Source organism: Aedes albopictus, chromosome 3 (genome assembly GCF_035046485.1).
Source record: "Aedes albopictus strain Foshan chromosome 3, AalbF5, whole genome shotgun sequence".
NCBI lineage: Eukaryota > Metazoa > Arthropoda > Insecta > Diptera > Culicidae > Aedes > Aedes albopictus.
In genome coordinates this window covers 34,583,476-34,597,863 of record NC_085138.1, presented here as the reverse complement: position 1 = coordinate 34,597,863, position 14,388 = coordinate 34,583,476, and the positions used below count along the sequence as shown (strand labels likewise).

Here is a 14,388-nt window from a genome sequence, read left to right as displayed (position 1 = left end):
ATGTGTACGGGGGTGGACGGAGTGGAACGCCGTGTCGACCACGGTATCCACAATTGTGCTTCACCTCCAGAGGAAATGGCTGGCCGACCAACATTTCTGGAGCTCGATTTGAATAGGTCGTATGTGCTTTTGTCGATTAAAAATTCGATCAGTTTATTTTAGTCATTGTATCAATATGGTAGATATTTTGCAAACTTTTAATGATGGAACAGAAAGCCTGTTTTTTGAGGATTCTGATGTATGTATCAGCTTTGCTTAATTTCAACGGTTTTCGCTATAATAAGCGAATCCAACTGATCGAATTTTTAATCGACAAAAGCACATACGACCTATTCAAACCGAGCTCCAGATTTAGTCGAGTTGGCCCCCTAGAGAACAGCTGTATGCAGGGTTGCAAAAAAAATTAAAGCATGCAACGAACTTGAGTTTTTGTTTTTGTCTTTTCACCACACCGCACAGTGGCGGGCCTCCATACAAAGGTCGGACAAAACCTCAAATGTTAACCGAAATGGTTAAAATTCACAGGTTATGATGGTTTTAGTGCCCTAAATCTATTTCTGATATGGAACTTTTCATATATTTTGATTTTACTGTATTAGGATGGTTCAAAATTATGAAATCTGCTGATTAGGAGAAGCATGTAAAAAGTTATCGATGATAAGCTAACACGATGTGTTTTTTAACGTAGATTTTGAATAACCTTTTGATTTAAGGGTTCTTATATCATGTATTGGCGTTGAAATCATCTTTAATTGTGTATTTGTTGTTTTTAGGGTGGTCTAAAATCTTTAAAACTACATAAATCATAAGAAAAATTCGATTACCTACGTTTTTTTTTCAATGAATCAATTCAGATACACACAATGTTGGCTGACAAGACTGGTTTATTCTTAGGGACCCTCCATAGACCACGTGACGTTTTACAGGGGGTACACGGAGGTGAATTAACTATTTAAAATGGGGTTTAGATAGTCTTATATAGTGAACTGCGTAAAATTTGAAATGCTTTTTATCAATCTCGTTTCAACGGCTTCATATATGCTCGTCCGAGCTTAGATTGTAATGTACATTTATCTCTGTTATCACTTGTCGAAGCAATCAAAATAACCCTATATATAAAGAATTGGCAATACATTTTCGCAGTATTGAAGGGAGTTGTTGATAAACGATCGTCAGAGATCGGTAATCATATTGATAAACAGTAGAGCTCCAGCAAATATTTTCAAAATTTATATCACTCTGTGTGTCGTTCAGTAGAAATGTATTCTAAGAAAACACATATAACATACAATAAAACTTCAAGTTTTTGAAAAAAAAATATAATTGGTTTCACTAAAGAGCGTAAAATGATCGTTTCATAAAATTGCGATTAAAATCTGGAACTCGATTTGAAAAGGTCGTATGTGCTTTTGTCGATTAAAAATTCGATCAGTTGGATTCGCTTATTATAGCAAAAACCGTTGAAATTGAACTAAGTTGATACATACAGCAGAATCGTCACAAAACAGGCTTTCCGTTCCATCATTAAAAGTCTCCAAAATATCTTCCATATTGCTACAATAACTAAAATAAACTGGTCGAATTTTATATCGACAAATGTACATACGACCTATTCAAATCGAGTTCCAGAAATAATCAAAAATTGCCTTGGTGATCGCGACGTTTACACAGAAAAATATTTAACGTAGCGTTTTACGCCGTTTAGTGAATTCTTTTTATATTTTAAAGATGACTGCTGCTTTGAACTGTAGCGATGTGCGTTTAAAAAAAGAAGCGCGCAGATGTCGACGAATTTGTGACACTTCATTGAAACTACAATAAAAGTTTGTGAAGAGATTGCTTACAAACTTTTTGAGCAATTCTAACGATTAAAATTAATCGAAAACACGATCAGTTTAAGAAAGCCAATGAGCAATGATTTGTAGTTATTGTTACATGTTTTTCACGGTTGTTATTCGCCTTTATTTCATTTTTATGGCTAAACGTTAGTTGTATTTGGTGGTCTTTAATAATGCGGTATGTAGGTAGTGTCTAAGTAAATTAAGGCTTAATCATTCTTTCGTTCATACAAAATATTTAATTTTTTAAATTTGTGTGGACCGTGGTCTTTGCCCGAAACCTCCCTTCCCTCCAAATGACTACGTGATCTATGGATGGCCCCTCACTTCCCTCCTCTCCAGCTCACTCTTTTTAACTGGAGCACCCACCTTCTTGTATTTTTCTGCCAAATAATAAAATAATATAAAAATAAATAAATAAAATAAATTTAAAAAAAATGTTAGAATTGTGTGAATTGTTATCAACACCCTCCCCCCGTTATGTCCATGTGACTTAGTGAAGGACACTAAATTGTTAGTATTCTGAAGTGGATTTAAATTATGTTAAGATTAAATATAAACTTCAATATAACTTCCTCCACATCCACAACCATGTGGCTCCATTGTGGCATGATAGAAAAAACAAATTTTTCGCACTTATCGCAAAAATGCGCAAACAGTGACCTATATTGCCAGAAACTAGACAAAATTGCACGTCAGATCCGGGATACGGCATTGTTTTCTGATGTTTCCTAAACAAGTAATGGATCTTTTTACTATGAGGTTTTTCTCCAAAATTTCATGAAAGACAATATTTATGAATGTTGTAAAAATATGATAATTTTGTGATCGGATTCCAAACAAACCCTGAAATGGCATGGTTATTCATGCTCAAAAACACCAATAATATTGTCACATTATCCAAATCTTCCTAAGTTTTACAACGAACTCATAAAAAAGCTCATAAAATAAAGACAATAAACACGAGTAAAGTACCATACAAAACCTCAACTTTGAAAAAATCTACAAGACTCAATTTTTGACCAAATGACTTGAAAATTTGGGGTTTTCTTAGTTGAAGTACCTATAGTGGAAGAAAAATATTAGAAAAATAAAATATTGAAGTCGATTTTTGAGGTTTTGTCCGGCTTCCGGCCACTGTGCACCGCTTCTGACGTTAAGGTGAAACATCAAGAAATCCCATTGCAATTTTTCATACAAACTGTAGAGGCACAAATCTGACGAACAAACCATCGAGCCAAGCCGCACTTGTTTTTCCTGGCTTTGCTCACTTACATAAAGAGGCAGCTTTTAAAAATCGAGAGCATTTGTTTACGAATTTTCAAGATCGGTGCTCTTGAAAACGTGAGTAGGGGACCAAGTCGGCCTTTGTGGCAGCCATGCTTGTACTCTCTGAAGTTTCTCCTTAAAGCCTCTTTCCTTCACGGAGGCGGGTGAGAAGAGAATAAAAATTCTCTCGTCGCTCACATCGTGGCGACGGCGAGATTCAATAACAACAAAAGAGAAAATTCACCACGCTTGCTTATGGGCCAGTCGCATTCATGCGGCCGTTGTTGATATGAAACATCCATCAGCGCAGAGCGTGCGTTGATGATGGTGGAGTCATTACGTCCACAAAGTAGTTGAGTTTTTTCTGTGTTCACTTTCAAGTATCTCACAGCGGAACTGAAAATGAATGCCTAAAGCAATCAGTTCAGCAAAATGTCATTCAATTGAATGTGATTTTTTCAACCCTGGCTGTATGTGATGGCTGACGTTTGATAGTGAGAAGGCGAAAGTACGCCCCCCCTTTACGAAGTAATCCCTTACGGGCGTACCGCGGAGCAAGGTCAGGTAGTGCAGAATGAGGTTTTTCTACGGTGTTGCTAACCAACAGATTTCCTCATTCTATAAAAAAAAAAACTGGAGCCTCTCAAGTTAATGTCTGAGCTGCCCCAGATGATATGGTGAGCATTAGCATCACTGCCAACAATTAGCGGAAGGCCTTTTGAAGTACAGTATGCGATGACTTGTTTGAAAGCATCCGTAGGGGATGGTTCATCATGCGGTAAATAAACCGAACAATAGACGTATTTCCTGTTGAGGTTTCCAACAGATACATCAATTGTGATAGCACATACATCTCTGGTGGTTAGTTCAGAGATGAGTGTAGCAACTATTGCGCTGTTGACAAGCACACAGGCTCGAGGCATGACACGCGAGTTTGCCATTTCATGTTTTCTGAAAGTAGCAAACACTGGGTTCACAAGGTTTCCTAGATAGAAATTCCCCTTACGGGAGTAAGGTTCTTGGACCAAGGCCACTTGGGCTGAACTATTTTGCATAAGTCTGCAAAGATTGATTGTTGCTGTTCTTTTATGCTGAAGATTGATCTGAGCTATCCTAACCGTAGCCACTACCCAAACTAGGCAAGATTAAACTCTTCGCAACAACAGCACAACAAAGAACAGCAGCAACAAAACCAGATCGGTATCGATTGAAAAACGCCAAAGGCGAGGATACACAGAATACACTGTGTAAATCGCATAATGCGAAACCATATAGGTGAAAATTTAATCTAATTAACAACATCTTCATAATCCCGCTTTTATTCAGCCTCAAGTGAGACTAAAGAAGGGCAGCCGATTGTCTCGGAGAAACACATGGTCCACTGCACCATTGCTCCGGTTAGCGTAGTAAGGGCAACATACTGTGGAGGGCGCCCTGGTACTCCACAGGCTCCGTTTGCGGTTAGGTTTTCATTAGACCCCCCTAGCCATTCATTCCTAGGCACGGTAAGCATAAAGCCGTAGTGTTATTCTTAGCCAATTGAGACAATCACTAGTCACTACCGACACTACACAGCTATCTAGGCTGATCGAGAAAATAAGTTTATATTGATGATCAACTTCATACGGGCTCGAACAGCGTGCTGCTTAACCCACGAGCGCTCGCGCTGTTGTATTTTGTACAACACGTTGAAAAAATATTGCTTTTTGTACTCAGCATTAGCGTGGTGCTGACGGTGGTGGACAACCACGCGAGTAACGGAAGGTTAATGTCAAGGACGACCTGTTACAAACTGTCACCGCAAACCAAACTGAAAATCGCACATTGATGGTATGGGGTGGCCAAATATCCAAAAGATCTTATTGAAATTTCGCTCCGTTCGTTGTAATTAAAAAAGATAAAATTATGATGGTCAGTTTTCCTCAACCTGTGCAATGAATCCAGCTTTTTACGCTAGCCATAAAACGACGAGGGGTGATTCGATTGTGACTTTTCTTGCTTCCAAAATTTATGTGTTCATCTTAGTAAGCCGTTCTTTTAAAAAATTTCAACGAACGGTTTGCATCTGCGGTTTCCTGCGTTTTCTGCTATTTAATTTTATAATATTAGTATTAATCAAATTTAACTTCATTTTGTTTTATTTTAGGTGCCTGGGAATTACTAAACCATCCGACGTGTTTTGTGGAAGTTCCGATGCAAGCAAATACATGATTTTATCCGTTTTCCACAGTGAATCAAAATTCAACCATCGCGCAACAATAATGACAATGTCGCAACCTGTATTTGTTGCGACAAACAAACCCATGCGACATAAGTTTGTCCCAACTTGAAAATAATGGGATTAACATCGTACACGACGAGTTTAGAGATTTTTAAGCCTTGCATTGCGATTTTCGAACGGTAACCTCGAGTCGATAAACACTGCAACTCTGGTGAAGCTCTATCATTAAACAGTTTCGACTTTGGGTTAGCAATAATTGATTATTCACGAGTTGAAAAGTACGCAACAAATTCAGCTTCCGTTTTGTCTGCAACAAAAAATTTCGAGATCATGTCATTATCTGTTACCAATAGGGATAAAGAGTAATCGTCGCACTTTCTTTGTTGCTTGTTTTGTGCCTCTTTTGTCTGACAATTCTCTTCACTGGTTTTCCATTATTAATGACTGGGATATTTGTCAGAGATAAAAACTGCACGGCATAAGAATGTACACATTTGCACATTTATAAAAACGCCTGGAATGTAAGAATATATGTACTTTACGAATTGTACCATACATTACTAATGTGCTATTGGGTGAGTGGGTTATGCCAGGTTCGATTGGGGTTTGTCCAATCCGAGATTCAGGGTCATAAAAATCACATCCATTAGAGAAGGTTCACAGAAAGCGTTAATGCATATGAACTCCTACTACGCTCTACCACTCAGTTCATGTCCAGCAAAATATCTCGGCTATCTTACATACGACGAATGACGACCGAGACATTTCGGTGGAGTAAAGTGAATGCTAGGGCGTAGCAGAAGCCACAATTGTACACAAATTGAGTGTAGGGCCAGTTGTAGTAAATATGGCGCGTGTGAAGAATTAGCAAAGATTCACGAAAATAAAAAGTTAAATAAAAGGAATATGGCTCACAAAAGTAGGGAACACGTCTTGGAACACATCGAACATAATTATGGGGCCTTCCACGAGGAATTGTCTTTAAACACTACGACTAGTAAGAACCGACTTGTCCCCACATCTTTTTTGTGCACCAGTTGTCCCTGAATTCTCACGAAATCAGGAGATTCTGGATCTGAAAGGTAGGTATTCGGCTCTTATTGATCTAATGACCCTTGTAACTAAAAATTCCTCACTTTTCTGCTGCAGGTTTCATGGAAATAACTGTTCCTATTAAGTCCGTGGCTGAAGTCGTAACGTTACCCTGTAATTCTCCATCATCCTAAAACGGCAAACATATTTAAATGTAAAACAGAAATGATTCCTTTTTTTATTGTAAAACAAGAACGAAAAAGCCTTAGTCTTTTATAGGCCCCACTTGCCCCGGGGTACCTTACTTTCGGAAATATCCTTGGAGACTTCTTCAATATTCCTAGAACTACTTCAGATATTTCAGCAGGGATGTCTTCAAAAGTTGTTCCACGGATTTTTTTTCGGAAGTTGTACCAGCAGTTCCTTCAGAAATTGGTCAAGTGGTTCCTTCAGAGATTCCTCCAGGAATGCATCCATAGGAATGTACCAGTGAAGGGACGCTGAAATCGGGGAACCTTGACTAACACTGATTTTACCGTCACAGCACTGGAAGTTCTTTATCACACATCTTATCAGCAATCTGCCGAAGCATTACAATGACCATTTTATGGAATTTACAACAAATTTTGGAATTTAATTAGCTGAATACACGCCAAGATTTCAGAATAAGGCATCTACCTAAAATATTCATTGGCGTAGCTAGAGGGGGACCTGGGGAACTCCTGGAGGAATGCCTGGAGGTATTCCTAAAAGAATTCCTGGAGGAATTCCTAGAGCAATCCCTAGAGGAACTCCTGAAGGAATGTCTGGAGACATGCCTGTGAGAATTCCTGGAGGAATCTGTAGCGAAATTCCTTGAGAATTCTTCAGAGGAAGTCCTGGAGGAATCCCTAGAGAAATCCCTGGAGGAATTGCTGGAGGATTTTCTTGAAGAATCGCTGGAGAACTTTAAATCCTTTAAAGAATTCCTGGAGGAATTCCTCGAGGAATCCCTGGTGGAATTTCTACAGGAATTTCTTGAGGTATCTATTGAGAAATACCTGGAGGAATTCCTAAAGGAATCCTTGAGAAATCTCCAGAACAACTCCTGGAGGAATCCCTGCATAAATTCCATTAGGAATTCCCAGAGGAATTTTAGGAGATATTCCAGAAAAAAATTCTTGGAGGAATATCTGGATGAATTATTGGAGGAATCATCAGAGGAATTCCTGGAGGAATCTCTGGAAGAATCTTAAGAGAAATCCCTGAAGGAATTTCTGGTAAAATCCTGGACCAATTCCTAAAGGAATTACTGTAGGAATTCCTGGTGAGATTACTGGAGGGATCCCTTGAGCCAATTCCTGGAGAAATTTCTGGAGGAATCCTCGGAGGAATACCTGGATGAGAAATTTCTGGAAAAATTCCTCAAGGAAACCCTAGAAGAATTCTCGCAGGAATCCTCGGAAAAACTCCTGGAGGAATTACTGAAGAAATTTTTGAAAGAATTTCAAAAAAGAATCCCAGGAGAATTTCCTGGAGAATTTACTGGAGAAATTCCTAGAGGAATTGCTGTAGGAATTTCTGAAGGAATTTCTAAAGGAATTTCTGGATCGATTCCTGGAGAAATTCTTGGGGTAATTTCTGGAGGTATTCATGGTGGCAAATGCTGGGAAAATGCCTGGATGAATTCCTGGAATAATTCCTGGGGGAATTTCTGAAGGAGTCCCTGGAAGATTTCCTGGAGAATTCTTGAAGAAATCCTTGAAGGAATTCCTAGCGGAATGTCGAGAGGAATTTATGCAGGAATCTTTGGAGGACTTCTTGGAATAATTCCTGTATAAACTCTGGGAGGATGATTTGCTAGAGAAATTCCTGGAGAAATGGCCATAGTAATGGCTCAATTTCTGGAGGAATTCCTGGCTAAATTCCTTGAGGAATTCCTGCAGGAATTCCTGAGATAATTTCTGCAGGAATTCCTGAGTTAATTTCTGCAGGAATTCCCTGGGGTAATTCCTGGTGGGATTCTTAAAGGTATTCTTGGAGGAGTCCCAGAATTAAATCCTGAAGGAATGCCTGGACGAATCTCTGGAGGAATCCCTATAGAAATCCCTGGAGGAATTCCTGAAGAAATTCCTAGAAGAATTCGTGGAGGAATTTCAAGAGGAACTCCTGAAGGAATGCCAGGAGGAGCTACTGAAGGAATGCCTGATGACATACCTGAGAGAATTTCTAGAGAAATCTCTAGAGAAATTCATTGAGAAATCTTCTAAGGAACTCCTGGAGGAATCTCTAGAGAAATCCCTGGAGGAATTTCTAGAGGATTTTCTTGAAGAATCGCTGGAGAACTGCAGGAATCCTTTAAATAAATCCTGGAGGAATTCCTCTGTAATCTCTACAGGAAATCCTTGAGGTATCTCTAGAGAAATACCTGGAGGAATTCCTAGAGGAATTCCTAGAGGAATCACCGGAGAACTTTCTGAAAGAATCCCTGGAAGAATTCTTGGACAAATTCCTGAAAAAAATCCTGGAGGAGTTCCTGAATGAATCCCTGGTAGAATCTCTAGAGGAATTGCTTGAGGACTTTTTAGAGGTATTCCTGGACGAATCCGTGTAGGATTTTTTAGACGAATCCCTGAAGGAATTTCTGGAGGAATCCCAAGAAGAGTGCTTGGAGGCATTTTTAACATAATCCCGGAAGTTGTTCCTGAAAAAATCACAGAAGGAATTCCCGGGTGAATTTCTGAAGAAACCCCATGAGAAATTCCTTAGGGAATCACAGGAGAGTTTTCTTAGCGAATATCTGGAAGAATTTCTGTTGAAATCCCTGGATAAAAAATCTGAAGAAATCAATAATTTCTAGACGAATTACACTAGTTTACAGCATTTTTGAACTCGGTAAGCTGATGATCATTTTTGGTGTAGAATCATGCCCTGAGTTCGAAAACGCGAAGGAAAAAAAATACAGTAGAGCGGAAATTTTTTCGACTTTCCATACAAGGTTGATGATTTGAAATCGATTTTTGTTCTATTTTTAAGCAAAGTCGCTCACTTCAAACATCTCATTCTCCGTAATCAATGCTCCGATTAAGCTGAAATTTTTACTGTAACTCGCCCACATATGATATGTCAAATAAACGTCGAGAAAGAATTTTTCAGTTGGTTTTTACTTATTGAAAAAAATACATTTCTTCAAAAAATTTTGGGAATTTTGCTAAAATTTAAGAAGATCGTCCCTAAAACTCGCCAATATCTTGAATTTCATCAATCTGACGCAAATCCTGTATTCAGATAATCGAATGGTATTGTATTCAGCTTTTAATTTATGGAAAAAGATTTAAAATTGGTTGAACAAAACGCAATATATTTGAATTTTATTAAATTACATATTTTGAAAAGTTACAAAACTCGATATTGAGCTAAAACTCAAAAACTGTTCTACTTTAAATTTTTTGAAGGTCGGTTTCGAAATCAGCACTAAATTGTGCTTCAAAAATTTTGTTCGTTGACTAAAGTTCACGACTTTCGTTTTATTTTGTAAACTTGTGTTATTGAAGGAACAATTGGATGGACTCGTAAAGGATTTTTTGTACAAAATTTGTAAGCAATTTTTGGATTATTTTTTGAATAGTAACTTACTAGTTATTATTATTACTAAACATTCTAAAAAAATTCTGCAAGACATTCCAGCAGAAATACTTCGTATTTCAGATGGAATAATTGGAGCAATTCTTAGTGAAATTCTGGAAGGAATAACTGCAGAAATACCTTAAAGGATCTCTGGTGAAATTCTCGAAGGAAACCGCGAAAACAGCACTGGAACAATGACTGAAGGAACTTCTAAAAATATCTAAATTCCCTCTAAAGGACAAATCCCCAAAGAAATGTCTGATGGAATCCCTAGATGCATTCTTGAAGGAATCTCTGGGGGAATCCAGTCATTTTGATTCCTCAAAACTGCAATCCAGATTTGCATATTCACGTATCGGGCGACCATGCCGCTTGAAAACCTCTCAAGTCAGGCCCCTCCTGGGCCCCCTCCAGAAAAAAAAACCTAGCTACACCAATGAAAATATCGAGTGTATATTACAATTTTCGGTGAGGAAGTCATAAGAAATCTTGAAAGAAGTGTGATAGAAAGCTTTGAGGAAAAGTCTGACGAAAGGGCCGTTTACATGCACCAGCCAAAATGGTTGTCATTGCTAAGGGATCAGTATAAAAATATCGCCAGAGAATCACCTCATATACTCCGCTCATCGTGATTATCGACAAAGCGAGAGATATTTATGAAAAATGAAATCAGAAAGGGAAGTATGCACTGAAAATGTATCGTTTCATTGTACGAAATCGCTCGTTCGGTTTACAAATGCCATTCGTTGATGATGATGAACCGATTTTCTTTTTACTTGCCATTCGTTGTTTTCTGCAAAGAAAAGATTTGTAATGTGTAATAGTCACCCATCTGTAGGCGCTTGTTGAATTCAGAAACAACCAGAACGCTTTCCACCCTGTTTCTGTTTATAAATAACTATTACTTTCAATTGAGAGCATACTTCCTTTTCTCTTCTCGCACAAGCACCGTCATATGCACATGAAAACAGGTTGCTTTGTTTTCTCTGCGATCCTATCAATCATGGTTAGTAAAATACGTTTGACAGTTGTTTATTTTGTTTCATTCCACAAAGCAGGAGCTAAAATCTACGAATGAGCAGGTTCACCGTCTGTCGGATTCGTGATTTCGTACATGTCACAACTCCATTTGTACTGTTTCAGCATGGTGGTACGAATGGACCGTAAATTATACGCAAATTGCTTACAATTTACGAAAACTGGTTTTACGAAACATATTCGTTGAGCTTTTATATAAAACTAAGTATGTCATGGGGTATGCCTTGGCACTATTATGGGTGCTCCACAAAACAATTTATTGATATGAAGTGCTCCGCGTGTCAAAAGGCTGAAAGCCCCTGCATTATAACACAAACTGCAAGTTTTAAACTGATTGGATATTAATAATTTTACCATTGAAAAAAATGTATATAAAATCCAGGTAAAATGTACATAAAATCGAAGTACATAAAATCACGGGTCCACTAAATCGAGGTGTATCTGTATTGCGATTTTTTTTTCGACTTAGACTTTGATGCGATAAATTTCGTCGTACTCATATTTCGCTTTCGATTTCGCTGTCAATCTCAGTCGCAGGGTTTTTGCAACTCGCCCGATAATGTGACAGTTTTTGCCGGCCGTCTCAATGTTTATCATTAAGGTCTTTTGTTCTCGGTCCACCAGCTGGTCATGTTTACACAACAAAACCAGCTGGTTCACCGATGTTTACATTCATCCTTATTGTTCTCGGCTACCAGCTATTTATGTTTTCATAACAAAATCAGCTGGTTTCGCCTGAATCGGGGAAAGAAGGCGAAAATGTGTCATAAATGCTAGGTTAGTACCATATTGTATTTTTTACGAATAATCAGACTTTGGCGACGAAATTTAACTCGCCCTAATATGGTACTAACCTAGCATTTATGACACATTTTCGCCTTCTTTCCCCGATTCAGGCGAAACCAGCTGATTTTGTTATGAAAACATAAATAGCTGGTAGCCGAGAACAATAAGGATGAATGTAAACATCGGTGAACCAGCTGGTTTTGTTGTGTAAACATGACCAGCTGGTGGACCGAGAACAAAAGACCTTAATGATAAACATTGAGACGGCCGGCAAAAACTGTCACATTATCGGGCGAGTTGCAAAAACCCTGCGACTGAGATTGACAGCGAAATCGAAAGCGAAATATGAGTACGACGAAATTTATCGCATCAAAGTCTAAGTCGAAAAAAAAATCGCAATATTAGGGCGAGTTAAATTTCGTCGCCAAAGTCTGATTATTCGTAAAAAATACAATACAAACATTTTTGAAAAAGTTTCATTTAAATCATGTTCAAGGTTTCTTTGACTAATTATCTTTTGAATGAGATCTAGGGTTTTGAAATCGGACGCAAATTGGCGGAGATATCAAGCATAACTTTTCAATCCGACGTAACTCGCAAATATAAACAAATCCGGCAAATTAAAGAATGCACATCAATTTTTAATTTTTTATTTCTTAATTTGTTTAACTAAATATATTTTTCGAAACGACGTATCTAACTTTTTTGATGTTTACAACTGTGCTGATAGATACACCGTTTTGATATATGAGAAAAGCAAACGACGTATCTAGCCAAAATCCACAGTAACAGATACACCAAACTGGCACCATACAAAAGCGACGTATCTGGCATGACGTATCTGTAACCAACCCGGTGTATGTGAATTCAGTAACAAATTTTGAAAACAGACGTATAATCAATGGTGTAGCATTGATTATACGTCGTTTTCAAAATTTGTTACTGATTTTTTGTCAAAATTCATTGAGAAAATGATATGGAATGATTAGGTTTTGTTTCTTACCTAGTGCATGCTATATCCCTGGTGATGTAAAGCACGAAAAAACTTATGAAAAGTATTTTTATATAAAAACTATTTTAATGAAATGGTCGTCAACATTGACCGTGAATTTACCCAGAACAGTGAAAAAGTTAGATACGTCGATTTGAAAAATTATGCTTGATATTGGCTTAAAAAAATTACATGTTTTTGAGGGGGTGACCCCAAACTTTTGATCGGGAGTGTATGTCAAACTCACAAGGCTACGGTAGCGCCATCTGTTCATTTCATAGCAGTCGTTTTAGTTATTTTAGTGATCCATTCAAAATCATTCTCTAGAACTTATCGCCATCATAAAAAAAATCAAACAAGATGTTTGTTCAACATTAAGTGTTTTTCGATTAACATCTATCCACTTTCTTTTTGATTAAGAATTGAATACATTAAATTTGCTTTCATCGTAGAAGAAAAACTTCTTTTGCATCTATGAAGACAACTATGATACCGATAACTAGATTTTTGATCTTTTCTAAAAACCCTCATTCTGGCAACCCTTACCCTCTGGGTATAGCGCACTGAATGAGGTATTATTGCGAATTTTGCATTGGAATGACAACAACCCTCAGTATAAAGACGAACCTTGTAAACAGATAACAAAAACGATGTTTTTGTTCGCTTACAATTTTGCATACCACAGCACTTCATGATAATAAAGAACATCCTTGCCCTCCGCTTTCATCAAAAGCCAGATACGCGGCTGGGTTCATAAAAGTCGCATCAACCCATACTCGATCCAATTAATCAACGAACCATCAGCATCTACGAAACAAGGAAGAATTCGCAGCAACAAACACGAGACGCGAATGCTTATATAATATGTACCTATCACACAGAGAGCGCCATTGGGGATAGGAGCAGATTTTCACACTCATCTCGTCGCGGATAATTACCTCTTTTCGGTGATTTCTTCCCAAATATAGCGCCAAAAGTGCTAATTTTTGCGATAAGACCGGAATCGGTTGGTAAAGCAACACACTGCACGCTGATAACACCACAGGAGATCGTCGTACCTATTAGCTAGGTACACCACACCACACCTCGTTCGAAACCACCGAAATTGTGTTTGTGTATGGGAGGGAAACTCAGACACGCTCGAATTTAAGACGCCGGAAGGCTGAATGTGTTCGGCGATCTCAGCATGTGCTGGTGGCATTTGTGTGAGAAATGCCGGGCAAAATGACAGGGAAATTGAAACAGCAAAGGCAACAACTGTATAGCTGACAGTATTGTCAAAACTCTGACGTTCCAGGAGATGATGTCATTGAATTTTCTATGTGTTTCAGGGTGGTTCTGCATTGAGAGAGAAAAAAAAACCCTAATTAATTCACCTGGCGGTGATGGTGCCTTTCTCGTGCTTTAAAATATCCTTTCAACAAAACTCGAGCGACATTTTGATGACATTGACATAAATACAAAATGAAAACTGCTTGCTAAATCTACTCAATATGGATACATTTTATATTAGCATAACATCCAATATTCAGAAAATATAAGACAACGATCCAAAACTCAAACCAAACAAGTGTCATAAAATTTTGAAACGTCATTTTAGATTTTCC

General features: G+C 38.0%; 1 protein-coding gene across 2 annotated transcripts in view; it reads right to left on the bottom strand.

Annotated features, from left to right (window-relative positions):
- The window catches only part of LOC109407473 (probable pseudouridine-5'-phosphatase), a 93,815-nt gene extending 79,915 nt beyond the window's left edge, over positions 1 to 13,900 (bottom strand). The window contains exon 1 of one of the 2 annotated variants that reach the window (XM_062856018.1): positions 13,720 to 13,900. The gene's annotated coding sequence lies outside the window, so the exon portion shown is untranslated. The remainder of the gene's footprint in view (positions 1 to 13,719) is intronic. The other variant, XM_062856017.1, reaches the window with a different exon arrangement.
- Positions 13,901 to 14,388: the final 488 nt, after the last annotated feature.